This window comes from Citrus sinensis, chromosome 2 (genome assembly GCF_022201045.2).
Source record: "Citrus sinensis cultivar Valencia sweet orange chromosome 2, DVS_A1.0, whole genome shotgun sequence".
Taxonomy (NCBI): Eukaryota; Viridiplantae; Streptophyta; class Magnoliopsida; order Sapindales; family Rutaceae; genus Citrus; species Citrus sinensis.
In genome coordinates this window covers 20987376-20994015 of record NC_068557.1, presented here as the reverse complement: position 1 = coordinate 20994015, position 6640 = coordinate 20987376, and positions in this window count along the sequence as shown.

The window sequence follows — 6640 nt, the reverse complement described above, 5'->3', positions numbered from 1 at the left end:
TTTGCATGCCTCAGGATTTTCTTCAAACGATTTGGATTCTGCTGCCTTCTCGTGGCCGAGCAGATCCTGGCATGCTTGGCTTCTGTCTCGCCATAAGACAGGCTCTGAGACTTGGCGAGCCTTTGCATGCCTTAGGATTTTCTTCAAACGATTTGGATTCTGCTGCCTTCTCGTGGCCGAGCAGATCCTGGCATGCTTGGCTTCTGTCTCGCCATAAGACAGGCTCTGAGACTTGGCGAGCCTTTGCATGCCTTAGGATTTTCTTCAAACGATTTGGATTCTGCTGCCTTCTCGTGGCCGAGCAGATCCTGGCATGCTTGGCTTCTGTCTCGCCATAAGACAGGCTCTGAGACTTGGCGAGCCTTTGCATGCCTTAGGATTTTCTTCAAACGATTTGGATTCTGCTGCCTTCTCGTGGCCGAGCAGATCCTGGCATGCTTGGCTTCTGTCTCGCCATAAGACAGGCTCTGAGACTTGGCGAGCCTTTGCATGCCTTAGGATTTTCTTCAAACGATTTGGATTCTACTGCCTTCTCGTGGCCGAGCAGATCCTGGCATGCTTGGCTTCTGTCTCGCCATAAGACAGGCTCTGAGACTTGGCGAGCCTTTGCATGCCTCAGGATTTTTTTTTTTTTCAAACGATTTGGATTCTGCTGCATTCTCGTGGCCGAGCAGATCCTGGCATGCTTGGCTTCTGTCTCGCCATAAGACAGGCTCTGAGACTTGGCGAGCCTTTGCATGCCTCAGGATTTTCTTTTTTTTCAAACGATTTGGATTCTGCTGCCTTCTCGTGGCCGAGCAGATCCTGGCATGCTTGGCTTCTGTCTCGCCATAAGACAGGCTCTGAGACTTGGCGAGCCTTTGCATGCCTCAGGATTTTCTTCAAACGATTTGGATTCTGCTGCCTTCTCGTGGCCGAGCAGATCCTGGCATGCTTGGCTTCTGTCTCGCCATAAGACAGGCTCTGAGACTTGGCGAGCCTTTGCATGCCTCAGGATTTTTTTTTTTTCAAACGATTTGGATTCTGCTGCCTTCTCGTGGCCGAGCAGATCCTGGCATGCTTGGCTTCTGTCTCGCCATAAGACAGGCTCTGAGACTTGGCGAGCCTTTGCATGCCTCAGGATTTTCTTCAAACGATTTGGATTCTGCTGCCTTCTCGTGGCCGAGCAGATCCTGGCATGCTTGGCTTCTGTCTCGCCATAAGACAGGCTCTGAGACTTGGCGAGCCTTTGCATGCCTCAGGATTTTCTTCAAACGATTTGGATTCTGCTGCCTTCTCGTGGCCGAGCAGATCCTGGCATGCTTGGCTTCTGTCTCGCCATAAGACAGGCTCTGAGACTTGGCGAGCCTTTGCATGCCTTAGGATTTTCTTCAAACGATTTGGATTCTGCTGCCTTCTCGTGGCCGAGCAGATCCTGGCATGCTTGGCTTCTGTCTCGCCATAAGACAGGCTCTGAGACTTGGCGAGCCTTTGCATGCCTTAGGATTTTCTTCAAACGATTTGGATTCTGCTGCCTTCTCGTGGCCGAGCAGATCCTGGCATGCTTGGCTTCTGTCTCGCCATAAGACAGGCTCTGAGGCTTGGCGAGCCTTTGCATGCCTTAGGATTTTCTTCAAACGATTTGGATTCTGCTGCCTGGGGATTTGTATCACCTCCACTGCTTCGAACTTCCCCATTATCTGCCTGACTATCCTTAGGTATTGTTCCATCTTCTCCTCTCTCGGTTGGAATCTTTCACTGACATGATTCGCAACCAGCTGGGAATCGGTTCTGATCTTAACTCTGTCCGCTTTCACGGCCCTAGCCAATTCCAGCCCTGCTATCAAGGCTTCATATTCTGCCTGGTTATTTGTGGCTGCAAATTCCAACTTTACAGCATAAGAGATCTCCTCCCCCTCTGGGCCTTCCAGGACAATCCCTGCTCCTGAACCCCGCTCTCCTGATGACCCATCCACAGATATCTGCCATACTTGAGTTTCGTCGTTGCCTACATCTGCATCTTGCTGACCCAAGCATACTTCGGGCTCCGCGAACTCAGCTACGAAATCGGCCATTGCCTGGGCCTTTATCGCCGCGCGGGGTTTATAGTCTAAGTCGAATTCGCTCAGCTCTACAGCCCATTTGACGAGCCGACCAGAGGCATCTGGCTTGTGCAGAATTTGACGCAATGGCTGGTTGGTGATTACCGAGACCGGGAATGCTTGAAAGTACGGCCTCAACTTCCGAGCAGCAACCACAAGGGCCAGTGCCCATTTCTCCATCGTTGGGTATCTGGTCTCAGCGTCGAGCAGGGCCTTGCTGGTGTAGTATATCGGATACTGAATTCCTTCTTCCTCTCTCACCAGAACGGAACTGGCGGCCCGATCAGATACCGCCAAATACAGATTCAACTTGTCCCCATCCCTCGGTGTGGACAGTAGCGGAGCTTGCTGCAAGTAATGCTTCAAGTTCCGGAAGGCTTCCTCGCATTCTGGGGTCCATTCCGTTTTCTTTCCCCTCCTTATCACTTGAAAGAATGGCTGACACTTATCTGTAGCCTTGGATATGAATCTGCTCAACGCCGCCAACCTCCCCGTGAGGCTCTGCATCTCCTTCAGGTTTCGAGGAGACGTCATTTGCACAATCGCCTGGATCTTCTCGGGATTTGCTTCAATCCCCCTATGGCTCACCATGAATCCCAGGAATTTCCCTGACTCGACCCCGAAAGCACACTTCTCCGGGTTGAGCTTCATCTTATACTTCCTCAAAAGCTCGAACGTCTCCTCGAGATGTCTGACATGTTCCTTCGGGACTTTGGACTTGGTGATCATGTCGTCCACGTACACCTCCATGGTTTTCCCGATCAAGGGCTTAAAGACTTTATTCACCAGCCTTTGATAGGTGGCCCCAGCATTCTTGAGACCGAATGGCATCACCCTGTAACAGAACAGACCTTGGTTAGTGATGAAAGCCGTGCTCTCCTCATCCGGCTCGTACATGGGGATCTGGTTGTATCCCGAGAATGCGTCCATGAAGTTAAGCAGACCATGTCCAGCCGTTGAATCTACTAGCTGATCGATCTTTGGTAAAGGGAAGCTGTCTTTTGGGCACGCCTTATTGAGGTCTGTGAAATCCACACACATCCTCCACTTGCCGTTCGCCTTCTTTACCAACACCACATTTGATATCCACTCTGGGTAATTGACTTCCCGAATGAACCCTGCTCTCAGAAGCTTCTCCACCTCATCATTTACAGCCTCATACCTCTCCTGGTTGAAGCACCTCCTCTTCTGCCTTACTGCCCGAGCACCTTTCTTTATTGCCAGCCTATGACATGCTACCTCTGGGTCAATCCCTGGCATGTCCTCATGTGTCCAGGCAAACACGTCGGCATGAGCCTGTAAGCATTTCACCAACTCCTGCTTTTGCTCTCCCTCAAGTCTCGACCCGATTCTGATCGTCTTTCCCGGGTTCTCCGGTCCCATGCTTACTGTTTCCAGATCCTCTACGGGTTCTTGTCTGCCAGTCTTGTTTTCCACTCGGGTATCGAGGGATGTTATCTGCATCGCCTCCCTTGCTGCCGAGGAGTAGCAGCTTCTTGCGATCCTCTGGTCTCCTCGTACCACTCCGACTACCCCATTCACCCGGTACTTCAGAGACAGATAATGGTTGGACAGCACCGCTTTGCTCATCCTTAAAAATGGCCGACCTAGGATCATCTGGTAAGGACCTTCCTCGTCCACTACGACGAAGTCCAGTATCATTGTTCTTTCTGTCGGGGGGCTCCCGATTGTGATAGGCAGTTCGACCACGCCCAGAGGGACCAGCTTCCCTCCTCCGAACCCCTTCAAGGAGGTGTTGGTGTATTCCAACTTCCGGTCGGCTATTCCCATCTCTTCCAAAGTTGATTTAAATAGCACATCAACCGAGCTCCCCGTATCAACCAGTATCCGGTCAAACTTCTTGCTAGCGATCGTAGCCTTGATGACTAAAGCGTCCTCGTGGGGGTATAGAATCCCTTCCTCATCCTCATCCGTCCACATGATTGGCACTTGCCTGACCCTTGCTCGTTTGGCTGCTGGGGTGTTGAAGAGTATCTCTTTACTGGTCATGGCGTATCTGGCATAATTTTTTCTCGATCTGTTCGAATCTCCGGCCAACGTTGGGCCCCCAGCTATCACCCTCGTTGCGGGCGGCTCACGTCTCAAGATTCCATCACTCTGCTCCCCTTCATCCGTGGTGGCCACCATCGGGAAAGTCCCATCCATAAACTCGTCCAGGTACCGATTTCTCACCAAATCTTCGACCTGGGTCTTGAGATCTCTACACTCTGCTGTGGTATGGCCATGGGTGCCATGGAACTTACAATAACGTCCTCTATCCCTCCTGTTGGGTAGCTTTGTTATTGGTGTAGGGAGGTGCAGCAGCCCTCGACCCTTTATGGCCTCGTACACCTCATCCAGGGGCATCTTCAAGGGAGTGTACCGCCCATAGTCCTGGTTCTGGTCGACCAGATGCACTGCTCTTTCTCTGTTTGCCCCACTGTGAGTTGGGGGCGGTGGGAGTGCTTCTGGTCTGCTCGTCCTGCTACCGTGGGAATGTTGATGAAGATCGCCGGATGCCGAATCATGTCTTCTCCAAGGCTCCCTAGCTGGGGAGCGAGGAGGTGGCGCCCTGCTGCGCTGGTACTGTGGCGGCCTCTGATGAGGCTGGTAAGTAATTACCCTACCTCCTGCTCCACTACCGGAGATCTGGTGGTCCCTCCTCCTGTTCGGTCCATTAGTTGGTAATGCTTTCTTCTCTTTCCTCCCTAACCCTTCCAACTGGTCTGTCTTGATCCGTGCAGCCTTCTCCTCCTCAATCTCGATGTCTCTTTTAGCCTGTTCGTATGCGGCTGCGTACGTTTGAATAGCTGGGCTTCTCAAATTGTACCACAGCCTTCCTATCTTCACCCCTTCTTTCAGTCCCCTTAACGCCTGAGGGTGGTTGAAGGCTCCCAAGTCAAGGACAGCCCGATGAAACCTCTTGATGAATTCCCGAAGGGTTTCTTGCTCCCCCTGTTTCATGCTCTTCAGCTCCATCACGTCATCTTCCGGTGACATTGCCCCACTAAACTGCTCTGCGAATTCCTGGCACATCTGCTCGAAGGTTTTTATGCTGCCCCGAGGAAGTTTCCTGTACCATTCTCGTGCACGTCCCTCAAGGGATAGTGGGAACACCCTGCACCTTTGGGATGGAGATAATCCCTGGACCCCCGTTATGTCGTTGAAGCGCTCTATGTGCACCAGCGGGTCAGTTCTTCCCGAGTATCTGAGGTCGGGGAGGCGGAAATCTCTTGGAATAACTGCCCTCATGATCTCTGCTGCGAGCGGTGATTCCCCGTCCAGCATTATCCTCCAACCAGGGGCTCTGTTCCTCCCTTGCATGTCATCAATTATTTGCGCTAGCCTTCGCACTTCCTCCTCCAGCTGTCCTGCGCGACCAGGGTCGCGCGCTGCAGCTTGATCCCGCTCTCGCTCTACATCATGTAAGTGTTGCCTCAGTTCTGTTTCCTCTGCGTTCACCACCCCGTCGCCCCCGTCACAAGTCTGTCTTACCGGGGACTGCTCTCTTTCTCTATGAAATTCTCCCCGCAGAGGTACGTTACCTCTCTCACCGCCAAATCTCCCAGCGGTTTGGCTTCTCTCCGCACTATCGGTACCTGGTGCCGCTCCACCGCCCCTCACCCTTCCCTCTTGGGTTACCCTTCGCTCGTTCCGCAGCTCATGCAGGATGGTTGTCAAGGTTTCCATCTGCTTTTCCATTCGCTCCATCCGGTCGAACATGACTTTTTCCCGTGCTTCGCTGATCACCTCCCTCAGCGTCACGGAATCGTTAAGCCTTATGTCACCCCCTTGTGCGCTACTTCCTCCTATCTCCATTGCCTTTCGCTTACTCCACCCCTCTTCTTGCTATCGACAGAAGCTTTTTGCTCTGGATCCCCACAGACGGCGCCAAAATGTTGATGCGAGATTCCGGTTCTCCTCGTTCTACGATCAGGATCTCTGCTCGATCAACTTCGTCACTACCAGGAGGTCTCCTCGCCAGGCTTCTTCTCCGGAGGTCCCTGCGTACACAGATAAGTCAGAGTACGCCGGTTGTTTTCCCGGCGCAAACCCTCCGACGCTCAAGTCAGATATGAAGGTTCGGGAAAAGCTTGCCACAGGTCTTATGGCGTTTCTTGTGGTTTTCTCCCCTTTTCTCAAGAATGCCAACCCTTTTACCTTCGTTGGCTACCTTTTTATAGGCTTCCTCTGAATCTCAGTCTTCCGCTCTTTTCGAGACGGTATGAGACTTCAACTGCTGCGTTATGGGCAAAACATGGGATCTAGCGTGTTACGCCACGGTTCAGGGGAAAGCGTGGCTGCCACGGCTCTGTGAGACCTTGCGTGTTACGCCACGGTTCGGGGGAAAGTGTGGCTGTCATGGCTCTGTGAGATCTTGCGTGTTACGTCGCGGTTCTGGGGAAAGCGTGGCTGTTGTGCCTAGATTCTCGTGCTGGAGAGCACGTCTTGCCAACTGCCGTCGACCGGGTCTCCTCGCCTCTCGATCTCTAGCCGGAATGGCCTCATGCCTTTTATAGGAATTGGCCTCGCGGACGACAACATCGTGGACGAGCAGG